We start from the raw sequence: 20,144 nt of genomic DNA on the forward strand, positions 1-20,144 counted from the left end.
CAAAGAGCCGACCTCACCGGCGGGAGCCAAGGACCGCACCTCGGCACCCTCGGGCTCATTAGAATAACTAAGCAACCTATCTATGCTAGCACTAGACATACTGGACAGGAAAAGGAAAGGGGAACGACTAATGAAAGAAGACGAACTCACCAAAAGAACGACAACGACCTCGGACACAAAGGAAGGAGTGGCGAGCAGAAGGACTTCGACGCGACATCAGGAGAGCTCAATTACAAGATTTTTGGCGAAGGCAATGGGCCCTATGGCCCCCTATTTATAGTTCTCCGCATCCGGTGATCAATGGTTGAGACCTACATGATCCGATGGCTCCCATGAAAACCGGCTGCACATCGCCCGAGGACAAAATCGGTTGAGTGCGCTCTTTGACGTCCGCGGAATCTATAAACAGTGTGACGTCCGCGCGTGCCTGGGACGCGACTTGGGTCATTTCGTGGTTGAGTCAGATGGTTGAACAGGTCCGACCAGCAGTTCACCCTCCAAATTGACTAGACCTCGCACCAAATCCACCTAGACTCTTCATGAACTCCCCACACCGGGTTAGGACCCCTGGCACGAGGAGTGGGGGGCAATTGATGAAGGATGATTTGGCACGATCTAGCAAGAAGTTGACATGTAGGCGCAATCTGATCGAAGGACGACAACTCAGTCAGGCAAGCCTAGTTCAGAATATTCACAATTCAGGTATTCGGCCACCTCGGCCCGAAATCCGCCTCGGTGTAGAGGTACCTCGACACCCAATCCAGTTCGAAACTAAAGAACCGAAGTTCCAACTCGGATCTAATGAGCCGAAACGCCACATAACCAACTCCAAAGGCCTACCCAACAGATCTCGAATCTCTTGAGGTCACGATGAACCAACGGATCCCGAATTTCCCGAGATCACGATAAGAACTCACCCCGGTTCCACCTGAATCAGAGGTAGACGATAAACCTTATCAACGTACTGCTCTCCTTCAAAAACGGAACCAACCTTGTCTTCACAGCCCAGAGAACCTGAAGCTCTTCCGTAAGGCCTGCGACTAATCCAGTATATAAAGACTCAAAATCTCAAGGCGAAGGTACGCGTGATTATTCTACTCACTAGCACTTAAGCTCTCAAGCATTCAGCTCGCATTCACAACATAAGTACTAACTTAAGCATTGGAGCGACCTCGTCGGGTTCTCTGATACACTATTTTGTAGATCTATCCAACTCGCCGCCCATTTAAAATTCGGATCGCCCTCTAGCTAGGAATAGCTATATCGCGCAGCATCACATACCAAAAAGGTTTTGATCAATCAAAACCCCATATAAGTTTAATTAAAAAAATCATTTAATCATTTCTTTTGTTGGTTATCACTTTTATGATATCAATTGATTGGTTATAGCTATTTCTGATACAATGTCTTTTCGGTATTATAATCGAACCCATAAATAAAATACATATTTATATGTATTTGTTCGAACATATTAGATTGGATTTGAATTGCATATTTGCATTGGGACAATTCAAGATTTGACTCAACCTACCCAAGACCTCAACCAAAGTCCAACTCAAATTTGGATGAAGCCCCAATTATTTGGACGGGATCAAGCCTTCAATCCGAAAATTCAGACCCAACCCATGCAAAATCCCGGGGTCACGTCAGACTCAGATTGAGCATTTCATCCCAACACACAAATATGCATACCTGACTAATCACGAAGGAACAAACTAGCATTCCGTGTAATGGGCCCCACACCCTGTGCGGCGATTTGAAAATGTGAAATAACTGACCGTGTAGGGTCGGGTCAGTCCGCGTAGATAGGCACCAAAGCCAGTTGTGTTATTTGTCATTTTGGTTGTTTTGTAGTGGTACTGTACAACAAATGGCTATCCATATCTGTATTGGGCACTAGGGCTTATCGATGTGATATCAACAGAATCGCTCAAAAATTGTTAGGCCAACTATCCATCACTTCTTTTTCTTCGTTCCTGTGGGCTGTGGTAAAGACCACAAGCTCACAAAGCCACAATTAGTGATCATAATCATACTCGAAAGGATGTGATGGTTTTTTATTTTTATTCTTTGGCCTAACATATCCATTAAAGGAAAAAAAAAAGCATTCATTCAAAATTTCAAAATAAATTAATTTTCCTGACAAAAGGGTTGAGAAATTGATGTGGGCTAATGGCTGCACCATTGATTTTGCCTTCTTTTCAATATTTTTTTTTATCAACAATTGATGCGGACTGATATCAGAATACTCACTCACCTCAACTCAAATCAGCCTTAATCTTCTCTCTTTTTGGTTCAAGAATGTAAAGTGCAATTCATTATTTGTATTCTTCCCGTGCTGTTTAAAATCGATGCAAAACGTAAACTTCATCATTTAATATTTTAAATTTTTTATCAAATTAGTTAATTATCAAAAAAGCATAAATTTATATCTAAAAAATAAATACAATAATTTGCTCTTTTCACAATATAAAAATATAAGAAAAAACATTTTTGACACCTTAATTATTACATTTTTGTTTGACAACCAAATGCGAACTGGGGTACATATATAACAAACAAACGCAGCCTTAACAGCAATTGAAATCGGAATACTCACCGAATCAACTCAAATCAGCCTTGATTCCAATCATGGACAATCATCTAGTAAAATCATGTTCCATTATTGTGTTTTATCAATCATCTAGTAAAATCATGTTCCATTATTGTGTTTTATCAAGAGCCATGTCTTTCATTAGGGGGGTATTAACCATTGATCAACCCAAAAAGTTTCAGTTAGAAACAGCAATGGCACTAAACACAATCATAATTGTCAATACTGTCTAAGGATTGGAGATTGGGTCAATCTAGTGCGTTGCCACTTGCCACCAGCCAAGCGCAGGAGAACCTCTCTTTCTCATACATATTTCATATCTGGATTCTGGAGTTCATAGACCATTCTCTGGTCTAATAACTAGACCAGAGATCCAAACAAGACAGAGAAATGAAACCGCCATAGAATAAATAGCCTGAAGATAAGTGAGAAGATGGTATCCTTGACACACCACAATGCAAAATCATACTAGAAGTAGCAGGTCAAATACTGCAGCCTAATGGCGCCTCGGTTAATAACACAACGTCTAAACCTAGATTGATCGATTGCTAGGACAAGAAATTTTGGAATACAAGATAATTTGATGGGACCAATTTTGACAACCACCACCGTGTACCCTGTGATCAGTTAATTTGAACTGTGAACCTGCAATTTTCTACAACACATTGCCATACTGGGTAACACAGGATGCAGTGAATCTGAAGAGATTAATGGAAGATAGTTGATGTTTTATCTACTTCATAAGTCATAACAGATGTTCAAGTCTTGAACAGAAACAAGAGCATCTAAGGTTGCAGAATACTCTATTTGAATGGACTTCCACACAATGAAACACCTTAAAACTTCCTTAAGCCTCAGAAACTACCTTTTTTCGGTCATTTTACAGACAAACAGTATAAGCTGCTATTTGTCTATATGAGATGGTCAAATGATAATGGGAAGGATGGGGGATCCTGGACTTCACTGTTGCTTCTCACTGTTGCTCTCCAGTTCTCTTTTCAGCTGAAGAGAGAAGTCATCACTGACATCATCATCATCCCAGTCATCTTCCCACTGTTGTGTTTCTTTTCCTTCCTCCTTGTCATCCCACTCTGTCATACATGAAACAAATTAATAAAGTCAAGAAGATGGGCAAGAAAGATGATTTAACCTTCTTTTTTCAATAGAACACTAGCAAGCAACAGGTGAATAGCAAGAATATGGTGAAATCCATTCACAAAAAGAATGGTTTCATTTGCCAATCTTGTTACATGTAATTTAATGTACACAGACACCAAACAAATAAAAAAGCTAAATGGAGAAAAATACAAGGGAAAAAATGTTAAAATGTTCCAGAGTTTGTTTGACAGATTTTCAAGCACCTCAAATGGCATAGAGATGACAGAGGCAGAGCTAAAGAAGTTGCTACAACACTATACCTTTCCAGTTCCCACCAATAATATAATTAACAATATAAAAGGTCATTATCTAATGTTGGTCCTAGATATCTTGGGTCTTGGGAAGGGTAGACTGGATAGGGTCCTAACCGTTGGCATATTTTGCACAAAGTGGCTGCTCTCAGACTCGAACCAGCATTCTCATGCTTGCAAGCCCAAGATTTTACCATTACACCAAGCAATGGCCCCTAATATAATTAACAATATATTCCCCATAAAACAAAACCCAACTTACCAATGATTCCGTGGTGCCTATACAATCTTTCACTTGCTTACATTATTTTTGGATCAATAACCATCACATATTCTTTTAATTACAAGGAACAGGTGAAACCCATACTCATGCACTCTTGTTGCCCATATTTTCCTTAATTTAACTCATATGTTTCAAGTTTGTATGCTACAAAAGACATAATGCTAACACAGTTGAATGTGGCACTAAACTCCCTTGCTAATCTGCTCACTTCTCTTATGGTGGACTTGTACTTCCCAAGTACATGTATGATTGATTGTATGCTATCATAAATAGAGTTAAAGCTGGAATTCTTAATCCACTGTTGCCAGATTCTTAATCTTTTCCTTGTCTGATAAAAAAAGTTCTTTTGACATGCAAGATGCTGAATTGAACTTCCCTAGTCAATATTCAAGCTCACTGAATTTTAAGAGAACATCCATGCATCTTATTTGATAGACTTATTATTATTTTTTTGATTAGTGGTGTTTCAATTATTTGTTAGAACTATTGTCCTACAAATGCCACTAGAACCAGAACAGTAATATCAATTTTAGTGCCTATGATGTTCTATTATAACAATGTACACAATTCTAGGAGGCATCTCAATGACTGGGAGTTCTCAGATCTGCTAGAGTTACTCCAGTTAATTCAGGATCATCAACCACATCCAAATCAACAAGATTATAGAGTTTGGAAGTGGGCTAGTGATGGTATTTTCTCTGTGAAGTCCTTTTATTTGAAGTTGATTGCTGGTGATTCTCAGGCTTTTCCGTGGAAAGAGATTTGGCTCCATCACATTCCTCCTAAAGTCTCTTTCTTGGTCTGGACAGCAGTTTAAATGTCTTTCTAAGGATCAGTTGACCAGGAGGGGTTTGGTGCTGAATTCCCTAAGCTGTGTTATGTGTAATGAGGAAGCTGAAACTGTGGATCATTTGTTCATTAATTCTAAGGCTGCCCATAAACTTTTCAGCCACTTCTGTTCCCTGTTAAATGTCAGCTGGTGCCTGCCCAGGTCTCTATCTGACTTGCTTTTCTCTTTAAGTTGCTGGGCTTAAGCAGTAGGGGCAAGGTGCTTTGGAATGCCATTCCTCATGTGGTGTTTTAGTTCTGTGGAAAGAAAGAAATAGTAGGATTTTTGAGAGAAAGTTCTGCTCCTTAGATGATGTGGTGGTTTGGGCAATGGCTACACTGCATTCTTGGTTGTCGGCCAAAGATTCTTTCAAGCTTATCCCTCATCATCAGTATTTTGATCATGGTTTTTTGTTTACCTAACTTGTTGGTTGTCTCCTGTATTTTTCTTGAGAGACTAGATTTTTTGGGTGGCTTTTCTGTATAGTTGCTGGTTGTACATGGAGCATACTAAGGACAGTTATGTTTTGTTTGTTACAGTTATATTTATAATATAAGACCTTTCTCAAAAGTCATAACAATGTACACAAATAATAAGTCAATTATAGAATTCATAGCAGAGACATGCTTAAGTTTTAATTGGTGCATAGAAACTTAATTTAGTAATCATAATCAAATAAGTCAATTATAAGCAAATACCACTCATGTTAAAAGAAAATTTCTATAAAACAGTAGTAGGACCAGCAGTGTTGTATGGAGCAGAGTGTTGGGTGGTCAAGAAACAACATGTCCCAAAAATGAGTGTAGCAGAAACACGTATGCTGAGATGGATGAGTAGAAAAACTAGAAATGATGGGGTCAGAACTCAGAAATGAAGTTATACAAAAGAACCTAGGAATAGCTCAACTCCAATAGGTGAAAAAAATGAGATAAAGTAGACTAAGGACCTGTTCATTTGTTCTGAAGTCTGACATCTGAAAGTGCAATAATTACATTAAGAGGTATATTGGTATTGGTGAACTTTTCTTTCCTTTGAACCTTGAATGCAGAGAATGTTGTTCTGAATTCTAAATTCTGAATTCTGAAAATGATCAAATATCCATTTTGACCCCATATATGAGAGTTTTTGTTTGTCTTTTTGGGGGTAACATTGGAAAACAAAAAGTTGTATGATTGCACTTTAAGAAATAAGAGATAAGAGGAAATGAACAACCATTTTTCTCTTAAAGTTAAAAGATACCTCTTAAGAGATAAGAGTTAAGAGGAAACGAACAGGCCCTAAGATGGTTTGGTCACATACATAAAAGACCATCAATAAAACATGTAAAAAGAAGCGATCTATTTCAAGTTGAAGGGACTAGAGTTACTAAGGGCAGACCAAAAAGGACATAGATTGAAATAGTAAGAAATGATTTAGGTTCTTATAATTTGACAATGGATATGGCACTAAATAGGATGGAATGACAAAACAGTATTCATGTATCTCACTCAGTATAGCCAGGATAAGGCTTAGATGATGATGCTGAATCAAACATGTCAATTTATTATTTAAGAAAGTTAATCAAACATGGGACCAATACCATCCTAAGTACTAGGTCAAAGGGTTTCTCATAAATAATATCTAAAAAGAAAAGATCTAATAAAACATAGAGATAATTTTGTGATTCTAAGGGGAAAAATACATAATAAAGAGAACTTCTTGTTTAAATTCTATACCACAGAAGACAATTTCTTGGCAACCAACGGGAGTAAGTCAGCAAACAAACAAAGAGAAAACAACACAAACGATATTACAAATTTTAGCTAGCAGGAGATTACCTTCACCAATTTCAAATTCTTCAAATTCATCATCATCTTCAAAAAGATCAACTTTGGCATCTTCCGTTGCTACCTTTGTTTCGGTTGCCATAGCTAAATGTTCAAGAGACCTGCAAAGAGTTACAGAACGGCAACTACCACTCAACCTATAAACTTAGTAGTTCTAACATACCAAACAAATACCTATTGATGGTAGAAGTAATCCACAACACCAACTATGCAAGAACAACTATATAAATCAACGACACCTAGATTCTTGCTTAAACTCAAAATCCAGATATAATGTCACGAATATTGTAATAGACAGTTACAGTAAAAGACTTCACGCATCTTTGGCATAGTAAAGACAGAAAGGGTATTTAAGTTAACTCAATATTGAGAAAATCGAGCTAGATACAATTCTGCAAAATCATCACTTACTGCAGTTATTAGAAAGCTCACATCTACATTAACAAACGCGCAAAATTGTTGGAATTCTAGCCCAAGTCCTTTTTCTTAATATGTTTTAAGTTTCAAACGAAGCTATAAGCTTACATTTTTATAATTTTTTTGGCAAACCTAAGCCTTACATTCGCATGGTTCTACCTACGGCTTCTTAATCAGCAAAAGAAACACTAAAAACCTCTCAAAATCTTTAGTTTTCCTACGGATTAAGCTATTGAACATAACCAGTTTATAAGATCACAAGTTTCTCCAAATTCATCTTATAATAGAAACTTAAATTCAGAAGAAAAGAATCTTAATCAGGGTTTTAAGAGCTGCAAAATCGATATTTCTTCCTTTAATGGAACCACTAAGCTCGAGACAAAATCTGCCCTCAATAACAACAAGGAAATTGGGTATCTTAAAATTTTCAACCAATCTATGATTTTTAATCTACAAGTGACTAATCAATCGAAACCCTTACATGAAATTCCTAATATATTTATTTATTTCGTACCTGAAAAACGCGAGCTTGAACAAAACCCTAACTTGGCTTCGAGAAAGGAGGAATAAGGAAATCTCTTCTGAGTTCTGAGTTCCGACTTAGCGACTTCTGATACGAAGGGAGCAAGCTGCCAAATCCTAGCTCGCTTTAAGTTAGGGGTGCAACCCGGGAGGGTTGGATCAGGTTTAAGGTCAATCAGGCCCAACCTGCAAACCTCCGGCTCGAACCTGGCCAGCCCGAGGTTAAGGCCAAATTTGACAACTAACGCTCAACCCGAGCCTGACCCAATGCACTTGGGACGGGCTTAGGCTCAGGTTGGATCATATCAGGCTTAGTCAGGCCTGAGTGAGTGGACCCAAGTTCAAAAAATTGTTACGTATCGGCCAATCCGATACATATCGGGAGCACCTTGATATGTCCTTACAGAAGGTATATCAGAACTTTGACCGATTTAGGGGGTGGAGGAACCTTAAACTGGTTCCTAAACCGAATTTGAAAAAAAGTAAAAAAACAATATCGATTTAAAAAAAATTATGAATATATTTTTATAAATATATATTTTATTAAATTTTATAATTTAATTTAAAAGTATAATTGATTGAAATATTTCAAGTCTGAGTTTAATTTACTCAAATCGGACTAAAAATTGGAATGTTCTATGGGTTTAAGTTCTACCAAGACCCACCAAAACTGTCATTTAACCGACACTAGAAAGACCATCAATTTCCAAGGGTTTAAGTTCTACCAAAACCTACAAAAACTGTCATTTAACGGAGACTAGAAAGACCATCAATTCCAAGTTTTCACGGTCCGTCAAACAGTTTGGGTAGAATCTTAAACCAATGTCTTCAAATTGGTGTTGACCCAGATGGTCGGACCGTTTGGTTTGGGAACTGTCCAGGTAGGGATGGCAATTTTCCCTGTAAAATCGAGACCCCGCCCCACCCCACCCCGAACAGGGCAGGTTTTCCCTGACCCTAAACAAGGACTGGGCGGGGACGGGGAAAATAATTTTTCCCCAAACCGGGTATGAGGGCGGGGACGGGTTTTGTTTATAATTCCCCGAACTCGAAAGTAAATTAGTAAAATATCTCTAGGTTTAATATTGATATTTAAAATATCTCTAAGTTTTCCCTAAATTTGTAAAATCCTAGGATCCCATAATTTTATTTTTGAATTACTCCTAAAGTATTACAATTCAATTCTAAAATACCCCCAAATTCCTATATCCTATGTATAAATTGTCCATAAAATAGATAATTTTTAAGTAATTGCCTTGGAGCGGGGAAATTTCGAGTATTCCCCGTCCCCAATGGGGAATGGATGCCCCACCTCGAACCCGCCCTATCATCGGGGACGGGGTGGGTACGGGACAAGGTATTGTGACTTCGGGGCGGGGATGGGGAGGGGGTGCCCCACCCCAAACCCGCCCCGTTGCCATTCCTATGTCCAGGCAACCAGTTTTGTTTTACTTCAAACCCGGTGCCTAGCCAAAAATCATTGAATTGGTTGATGACATGTTGACTCAGGCGGTTAAACCATTAACCGTTCAACGGTTTTTAGCCATTTTTATTTTAATTATTTTTTAATTTTTGTCTGAACAAGCTATTTTTTCAAACCAAACAGTCAAACTGTCAACTCGGAAAACCAATGTCCATAATAGTTCCCGTTCCGATTCATTTTTTAAAACATTGCTTAAAACACTGCATAATCATATATGTATGTATCTTCGAATGGCTTTGGTTTGATTAAATCAGGTTCAGGCCCGAACTAACAAATACAGCACGTCCCAATCGTGTATTGAGAACATCTCCTAATAACAAATACAGGCGATGTTCTCATTGCACGCTGAGATGTGCATGTGGGACATTTTTAGGGCGCATTCTATGGGGGAGTGGGTGGGGGGCAGATGTGAACCGCAGAAGAAATCATGGATAGCACTTTAGGCTGCGTTTGGAGATGCAAATAGATTGTAAATCCCAGTTCAGGGTAAATTTACACTCTGGTTCACTTTTACTTGTATTTGGCAATATTACATTTTTTTGGTGAATATTACATTTATGCATTGACAAATGACAAAGCAATGCATATTTACATTGATAATAAGATGTAAAAGTACATCAGTAAATTTGTATTCAAGTGGGCTTTTGATAAAAAAAGACATATACTTTATTAGAATTCATGTTTGCATCCGTTACAGCTAAAAGTCTGTTTGGTAAGAAGTTAAATTAGTCAATACAAAACTAACCCAGTTTTACAATTTATATACACCGTTTTACATTCTACATATTTGCATTCACACTTATTTGCATTGTTTCCAAATACAACCTTAAAAGTAAACCACAGAATAACAAATTCACATTGGCATAGCGTCCCACACAGGTGCCCCACATACACATCTTAACATACATTGGAAACATCTCTCATAATTGTCAATCGGAGATATTCTCAATATATGATTGGGATGTGCCATGAAGCGCATATGCAAATCCCAAGATAACATGCTTGAATTTGAGTTGGAGCTGGGCTTATAACCCCAACCCAGATCGAGGGACCAAGGCCCAGCCCAACATAGAATTATAATGATGTTATGTATAATGATTTTGGACACCTATATATTTTGATAAGGGGGCAGCCGAATTATATTTTAAAAAGTGATTCTTCCTGATAGACAAATGGGTTCAACTAGGAAAAGATATGATATTTGAAAAACAACTGAGTGAACTGATCAGTAAACTGGAATCATAAACATGATAGTGAATCAAGTGTTGTGTATCAAAATTTATAGATGAATTTTGATCGGTCAAAACTCTTTTCATATCATATCTTTCCCGTATCATAGATTTTTTCTAAATAAATATTCCTCCTGTCTTGAATATATCGTTAGAAAATAAGGGTTAATTGTTATTTTCACTAGGAATGTGTCTTATTTATAAAAAAATGATCTTCCCAAATCACCACTTTTGGTAGTAAACTCAATTTTTGAAGGGTAGAAATTGAGTACTCTTGAGCGTGGCGTGGGGTGGGGGAGGAACTTAGAGATTATTAGAGACTCTTCTGTGCTTCAAATTAATTTGCCACGTGTAATTTATTTGGTTATTGGGAAACATACAAAGCAATCTGATATGCTAGTGTTTTTTGCACTGGGTTCGGGCTTATAACCTTGGGCTGAACTTAGGCCTAGGCCTAGCTAGACCCTGAATCCAAGTTTTGGGCTTTGAGCCAGACCAACAAAAGCCGTTCACCCCAATGCTCATTCCTAATAAAGTGGGTAGGGATATCGATGGGTTGGGTTTGGTACGGGTTTGACTCAATTCTAGTTCGACCATACAGTGCCCAACCCTATCCGACTTAAAAAATACATAATTTCTGAATCGATTAAACCCTATAGGGTCTAACTTGATATTGACCTGTTTTAATTGTATTTTTTAACACAATTTAAAAACTTAAAAACCGTTAATTTAAATTATGAAATTGTTTTATAGATTTTATAGTGTCACTTTGTTTTCCATTTAAAAAAGAAGAAAACAAAAATCAACATATAAATAAATCTTAATAAAGTTAGAAGTCAAAAAATTATAAGAATATTCTACATATATACAGAGTATCATAACCCAACAGGGGTGGGCCAGCCAAAACTCAAACCTGATTCAGGTTAAAGAATTAACCTGACCCTAAAGCTGAGTATCACTGATTTTAATCTAACCCTATACGGTCAGGTCAAACCGAATTTACCATTTAACCCAACCCCCATTGACATCCCTACTGGCCACAAAGCAGCCTTGCTGCTTCTATGCCATCAAATGCATCAAATGCACCAAGTTAGATGTAGACACAACTTTGGGTGGGTTCGGGTTGGTTGTTTGTTGAAATTTCAATAGATCCAGCATGAAGAAGGACCAGGCCCAAAGCCCAATGTTGTGTAAATTCTTTAAATTGGATACTTAACTTGCACCCTTACATGATGTTTGGCACCAATGTGTGTATGTGTTTTTTTTTTTGTGCTGTAAATTGGAATTTATGCATTGAAATAAGGAACAATTACAAATGGAGCAGTGGTCACCCAGCAAATGCTAGAAATCACTTCCCGATAGTTAGTGACTAAGAACATGGGACAGTAGATTAACAAGACAATTAACATGAAATAAATGGATAGAATTGTGATTTGCCACCAAAGCTACTGCAGCAATGAGAACAGATTTACTAAGCCAGGAGCAAGAGTGGTATACCTTTAATAGCTTGTCTTATTGCTGTATCAGAAAACCGTTCCAACACTTCAGCGTTCCAACTTCTGTCCTCATTCAACAAGTCACGTACACGCGCAGTTGAATCTGGAACCCCATGTAATGGGTATGGGAATACTGAAATTGGGTAGAGATGATACCCTTGGCCTTGGGTCCTTCCATATACCAATCCTCTTGCAACAACCAAGGGCCAACACATCACGCACCTTACAAATACTTCACCATGCATGTCCAATACCAATAGCCCAAGTCTTCATGGGAATAAATTCATCATTAATGAAGTCTTCATTAGGGCTCAGTTTGAAAAGAGTACACATGCATTTATATACAGTGCAAATAAATATAAAATAATACAAAATATAAGGTTTTTCACTCTACACATTTGCATTTGTACTCCTTCCAAATTGAACCTAGAAAAATGTTTTGACTTCAATATTTGCACCCATAAAATATGCCATGTCCAATACTGAATTTTGCTTCTATGATGCAAAAAATATATGGTATAGAAGGAGTTTTGACCAATCAAAACCCACCATAAATTTTGATAAATAATATCTTATTCGTTACCACGTTTATGATTCCAATTTATTGGCCAAATGGTTTTGGATTTCATATTTTTTTCATATCATAGTTGAACCCTTAAAATATTTCATCCTTCTCATCCCCCAAACCACCACAACTCTTAGGAAGACGTAGAGGAATCACTTGCATAACAGATGAATTATCTCATTTGTTTCTCAACATCTTCACAAATTGAAGTGGGAAAAGCCATCACAGCCATCAGGTATGAAGGAATTGTAGTGAGAACATGTTGAAAAGAAATTCATTAACAGCAAGAAACAATAGGACACTAACAAATAGGCCATACACATACTTTTTATTTTCATAATATATATATACATATATATATATACATACATATATATATATATATATATATATATATATATATATATATATTATGATAACTATATGACATCTCAGCGAAGTTATCAGGTTTTTCAAATTTGAATGTGCTACATCATTTTGGCAATTCAAGCCGAGGTGATTCAAGAAACCCCTCTCTCATGGGTCCTAAGACTTGCCGTTGCAGCAACATGGGAAAGTTCTTTCAGGATTTCAGGACCAGGCTACGCATATCACGCCCATTGAAATCCTACTCACTTTATTCCTCATAATTTTTGTATGTTATTTATTGCATTACAAGTAAAAGAAGTCAACAAATAAAGAAATTTATTTTCGTGAGTGAAAGCAAAAGTCGTGCACACATAACAAGAGCATGGCATCTAGTTATACATCTGGAATATCTCCTGTACTGGAGCTTGGATCTCCAGTTCTCATATTTTTGTACGGATTGTACTTGGATTTTTAGTTCTTGGGCTAGGTTTGGGCCCAAAACCCTGGAGTTTTCTATTTTTTGGATAGGTTTGGGCCTACCTCTTACGTAGCTTGAGATCATCTTGATCTTACCCAACTTGGGCCCAGCCAGACTATATAAATGCATAAATACATATGTTGATACATATTTAAAATTTCAAATTTGTGATACTAAATAGGTTCATGCAGTACACTGGGCCTGAATTGGAAAAATTGAGCTTGACATCACGTCTGCTCCATGCATGGGCCTTTACTGGACCTGATTGGACCTTAAACCCAGCCCAACCTATCAGTCTTTCACTGCTAGATTCTTGATGCATGGCTGGTGGTTAGGAGTCTGGATCTTCTGTCCACACAAACACTGCCCACGTTTAACCACATAACATTGCAGTCACACATAGAAAACATCTCATTCTCCTGCATAGTATTATGCAATGGAGATATTTCCAATTCACAGGGGATAGTGTGTTGTGAGTAGATGTGGGCAGGAGATCCGGAGTCGGATGCCATTCTCTCTGAGGATGTGTGCAGAATTTTTGCATTCACAAGAGATCCCATCACAATACAATTAGATCTGGGAAAATCTATGATATGGGAAAGACATAGTATCATAAGAGTTTTGACCAATCAAAACCCCTCCATGAATTTTGATAAATAACCCCTGATTGGCTACCAAGTTTATGATATCAGTTGATAGGTCAAAAAATTTTCAGATATCATATATTTCCAATATCTTAGTTGAACCCGATTATATCCTTATATGCAATACAAATCGAATCTTATCCCTTGGATATAACTAGATCTTAAGGACTTGTTTGGTCGCAAAAGTTTTTCTTCCTGCTCTACTATGAATAAAGCTACAAGTTTTTGGGAAATTTGGTCTTTATGATGGTTACGAGTTTGTACTGGCATATGTATTATTCCTTCTAATGAAATTAAGTCCAGTAATTGGATGGTTCTGATCATTCAATGAAATTAATTTTTGCCAAAACAAAAGCAGTAATGCTAAAAACACTTATTTTGTATGCCTTCCTAAGTTACCCGATGAATATGTGTTAGTGTATCGTATTAATTATTAAAGGATAGACCTTTCGCAAGCAAAAGAGTCAAAAGGGGTCCAAAGGATTTGGATATATCAGTTACACATTTTTGTATTCAGTTCAGTTTTACATTGCTTGTTTGTAGTTATGATTTGCAATTCTACCTATGCCAGTACAAGAAAATTGGTCAAAGGCGGCGGCTTTGAAGACCCCCGCCTTAAAGAAGAGTAAGGTGGTGGTTTAAAATAGACCGTCGCCTAGAAAACCAAAACATTCACGCGACTATACTAGGCAGCAGTCTTTCCGTCATTTGTAACATTGAACCGGTCTGAACCTCCATTCTATTCAATTAAGAATTGCAAGCAATAAACCTCAGATTTTCTTGCGTTGTTTTCCTCCAAAAGCAAAATGCCATAAGGGAAAATCTCTTCTCCTTCCCGCATGGGTTTTGCTCCTTCCCATGCAGAGGAGAAGTACTTTTGGAGACAAAGGCAAGCTCCCGTAGTCAATAGAGGCAAAACTCCTCTGAACGCTGAAGCAGAGTATTTCTTGTCTCGTTTTCATTAATTAGCAGTGCAAATTTTGCATCTAGAAAACTAATAGAAAATTTGTACTAGAAACACCTTCCTAATTTTCTCTCATATAAGGTGGGGACCACACCATTTTGCCTCCTACCTTATTCCTCCAAAACAAATGACCTTCTTCTGCCTCCGTTTTCTTTCATATAAAGTGTGGGCCACCTCATTTTACTTCTCACAAACAAATAAAATTAAATCTGAAACAAAGTAAACCGGAATTTGCACACCCCTACACTTACCCAAGTGCAAATCAAATATGCACCACAAACAAACATAACCTTTTTTTTGGTAAATTTGACCATAATGGCACCTCCCTGAAGTTTGGTCATTGCAATCACCTCTCCTGAACTTTCTAACATAATTGCAAGTAGACCCCTCTGTTAGAATCCTCTAACAAGAGGCACAAAAAATGTCCAAAATACCCATGAAGTTACTATTGAGGCTGATTTCTATGGGAAAAAAAACAGTCATGCAATGACCAAGAGCATATGTTTCTTCAACCACCAAGCCATTTACCACTTTCCAATAATAAAAGAAATACATTAACCTTTATCAACATTAAAGTCTAGTAGTCTACATACAACCCAAATAAATAATATATACTAATATTCAACAACTCCAACTATAAATTAAAAAGAATAATTTTTAAAATTATTATTTTATGAACAATGGAAGAAATAATTTATCAAATCTATGTATATACCGCAAATTGATTTTTAATTTCAAGAAATTTATACAAATAAAATTATTATTAATAGAGTAATTATTTTAATACTTAAAATTTATAAATTTGCGCATTATATGTATATTCAAATTTTTATAAATTATTAATTAATATTTTATTTTTCATTAGATAATAATGTCTTTACTATTTAAAAAAAATAAAAATATTATTTACAAAATATTTGATAATATAACAAATTGAATTGGTCAATTCCACTAACCTACATTTATATAAAAATAAAATAATTTTTTATTTTAGAAATTTTATAAAATAAAAATATTACTAATAGAATAATTATTTTAGTAATTAAAATTTATGAATTTTCATATGATATACATCTTTAAAATTTTAATAAATTTGATATATTTTAAGTTAAGATTATATATTTTTTATAAATTATTAATTAATACTTTACTTTACATTTTATAACAACATATTCATTTTTTATAATAACATATTTATCTGAGAATTGATATTTTTGTTAATGTTAAAAAATAAAAATATTAAAATAGAAATATTGATATAACAATTCAAATAGAATAGTTGCATATGTTTTGTGCATTGGACTTTAATAGAAAATAAAATAATAATGACTTTGTGCATGTATTAATTTCTAAGAATCTATATAATATGTCTTAGATTCTTGATCGATGCACTATCAATAAAATCGCATAATACATATGCATCTTGCTAAATTACTTGTAATATATTTCTTTATATATACCATTAAAATATAAAACTCCTATGTATTTATATATAATTTATAATTGTTTTGACATTAAACTTAATATTATTAATATATTTCTGGAATTCCTATGCATTTCCCAAGTGTATCCAAATGTTTTCATATTTTTCGTCCGTATCCATTCGTTTCCTAAGCATATCCGTATCCAAGTTGTTCGATATGATACTTGATACCGATACTTTGATCCTTGGACACAAATCACTAAACCATGTTAAATTTTGTATTCTCTTTCCTATTTTGCATTTTCTTTCTTTTGGTACAACTACACCACACAATACACTCCCCCCCCCCCCCCCCCCCCCCCCCACACACATATTTGGAACAAAGATTAACATATTTATATGACCGATAATCTCTTTTTTCATTTTTTTTTTATTTTATAATCATTAGAGAGTTGGAGTATAGTCTTGGAATGCTTTAATGTTTTATAAAACATGTGAATCAATATATTTAAGCATATTTGAGTGCACTAATATAGACACTTAATATTTTAATCCTTGATTTAGAAGACGAAGGGCCTATTCATTTGCATTGAAGTCTGACATTTGAATGCTTTTGAAATTGTAATAATTACTTATAGAAGTGTATTGGAGTTGGTGAACTCTTCTTGGTTGTAAAGTATGAATGTGAAGAATATTGTTTTGAAATCTGAATGTTGAATTCTAAAAATGACAATTGACCATTTTAACCTTGGATATGAGATAGTTTGTTTAATTACTTAACGAACTAATTAGAAGTTAACTAAATGAATATAAAATAAGTAATAAATAGTGGAATTAATAAAAGTTATAAATTATTAAATATTTTTAAGGAATTGAACATTTATTAAATAATTAATTTATATTTCAAATAAATAATTACATAATTATTAATTAAGTAATTAATTTAAATATTAGTAATAATTAATAATTATTATTAATAAGGGCCATCATATGTAAAAGGAATAAGCTTTTGGGGGTATTTTTGAAAAACAAAAGTAAACATTATTGCTATTGTACATGATGTGATGTGCATTAAAGGCTGAAGATAAAATGGGAACCAAATGCTCTTAATGCCTCTTAAAAGTATTAAGAGATAAGAGATAAGAGGCATGAAGGCTCCGTTTTCGATAAGTAACTTACCCGGGTAAATGCAATTACTTGGGTAAGTTTTTCCTAAGAAACATTTACCTGGGTAAGTGCATTTACCCATGTTCTTTTATTTCCCATGTAAATAAGGTAATGACCATTTTAGACATAGAAATCCATTATTAAAAGGGGCATTTTTGTCCCATTCAAGTGTTGACAACTTTCCCCCTATGTGGGAAAGTTATTTACCCACCTATGAGATAGGTACCACTTTCATGGGTAAGTGGTACCCAAGAAAATAAACTTCCCCTGGTCCCCACATAAAGCTGAAAAAAGAACATGAGACTCTTGGTCAATGGGAACCAAAATCAGTCCCATTGACCGACTTTCCCCTCTCAAAATCCAAAAAAAAGAAAAGAAAAAAAACGCCCCCTAAGAGTAAAAGAAGAGGGCCCAAGATTGTAGTTTCAAGTCTCTAGTACAGTTAGATCTCATAATATTCCAAATATATGGTGTAATATGGATTTTTATAGGCGTAAAAAAAATGGATTTTTATTAGTGTACAAGAAAATATTTGTACATAAGTGTTCTTCTAAGAAAATAATAAATAAATAAAAATAAAAGAAGTAATATGATATAACAAATCAAGGGTTCAATTGGATACATGATGATATGTTATTCACCCAACAGTATTATATTATCAATTTCCAATTATTTGGTAAAATCCATATCCATTGTAACCTAAATTCAGCAAGTATGACTGTATGAGTGAGAAATCAAGGGTTGAATTGGGTTTAATGACCATATGTTATTCATCCAACAGTACTATATTATTAAGCCTTCCAGTTATTTGGTAACATCCTTATCCATTGTAACCTAACATTCTTTCAGCTATGAAGAAAATGACAATTTATTGTGGATTTGTTACATGATTATTTCAGTCCTCACTCGCATTATCTTTAGGAATGTCTACAAATCAGATATCAAAAGTGGTCAAGTACTTAACTGTCTAAGTAATTACTGCATAGTTTTTTTTTTCCAGCTTTTGCGTGTAGTTTAGGTTACGTCAATAGAGGACCACTACTGATAAATCTATAAGATGGTGAAGCATTTTGAATATTATAAATCTGGGCAGGTTCTTTTGAGTTTTGAACACATAGTAAATACATGAAAAGGGGAAACTTAAAGAAGCTCTTGTTTCATATCTATTTTCTTCTTCTTTAGCCTAACCGGGCTTTAATCTTTTTATTTGGATCAGGTTTCTGTTGGACTGTTTCTATCCAAAGCCAGCTATATCCGCACACCCATCTCTCTCTCTCTCTCTCTCTCTCTCTCCCCCCCTAGCCCTATGTGGGTCAACTTCTTAAGCTATATGACTGCCTTAGAGGTAGCAGACTGAAAATTCATAATACTTCATTTATCCATCCACTGCCAGACAGACCTTTTTGAAATTTGAATCTCCATTAATAATCTGAACATGATATCTTCATCTGGTTCGCTATGGGTACAGTTAACACCCAAGTCACTCTTCAGCAGGTATAACTTATGAGCTAGAGATAGCTCTAGCTAGTCTGTACTCCTAAGTCAATTCAATGATTCTGACTCTTTCACTCTGGTTATTTATTTATATGTGTTTGTAGGTAAGCTAACCCTTCAATGGTTTACCAAGCTCGAGCCCAATGTCAAAAAAGAACCCTTTATTAGCCTTCTAAAAGGAACCCCTTTATTGGTTTCCAACCTTAATATATAAAAAACAAAAACAACCCCATAGATCTACAGACAAATAAAATACAATCTTTATCCAACAAGATTCCTAAAAGCTTGTTTTGAATTTCCTTTTTTTTAGATTAAGACATTTAGCAGTAGGCCACATCTAGGTTGTCGATATATACTATAAATTAATTACTCTCTCACAACCAATAAATTTTGTTTTTTTTTTTCCCTTCTAGACCTAAAAAAATCAAACCATGAAGGTGCCATTTTGTTTCCTATTGCCGGTTCAAAGCATTTCATTGACCACAATTTTCATTATAACCCAATGAACATCCATAACTGGCCAAAAATTCCGGACCCAGGCCCCTATAAATTTATTTATTTATGTCGTTATCTTGATTGATTATGTGCAAAGTAGGATGAATATCCCTATCAACCTCTAATGTATATAGAAATCTCAAACCCAAAATCTAATATTTCTTGAGACATGAACTCATTATAAAAGAGTAAGAAGTAAGAACTACTCTAGCTACTTGAATACTGATACAGAGGATAAAGACAATTCCCCTCAATGCTTATCTATAACTCCTTGGATGGTGACAAATGAAAACTTTGGCCAAAAAAAGATTTTATAAGCTATAAACTAACATGGGGAGAGTCAAAGGTCTGCTGCCGTAGCCGTTGGGGTGATTGTGAAAGGATGAGATCATCTACAGCATCAGAAACTGTATATATTATTAGTTTGTAGCCTTTGTAGTAAAAAAAAACTACTGTTTTGTTAATTTGCTGCTCTAGGT

The sequence above is a fragment of the Nelumbo nucifera genome, chromosome 2, assembly GCF_055504915.1.
Source record: "Nelumbo nucifera cultivar China Antique chromosome 2, China Antique-T2T, whole genome shotgun sequence".
Lineage (NCBI taxonomy): Eukaryota > Viridiplantae > Streptophyta > Magnoliopsida > Proteales > Nelumbonaceae > Nelumbo > Nelumbo nucifera.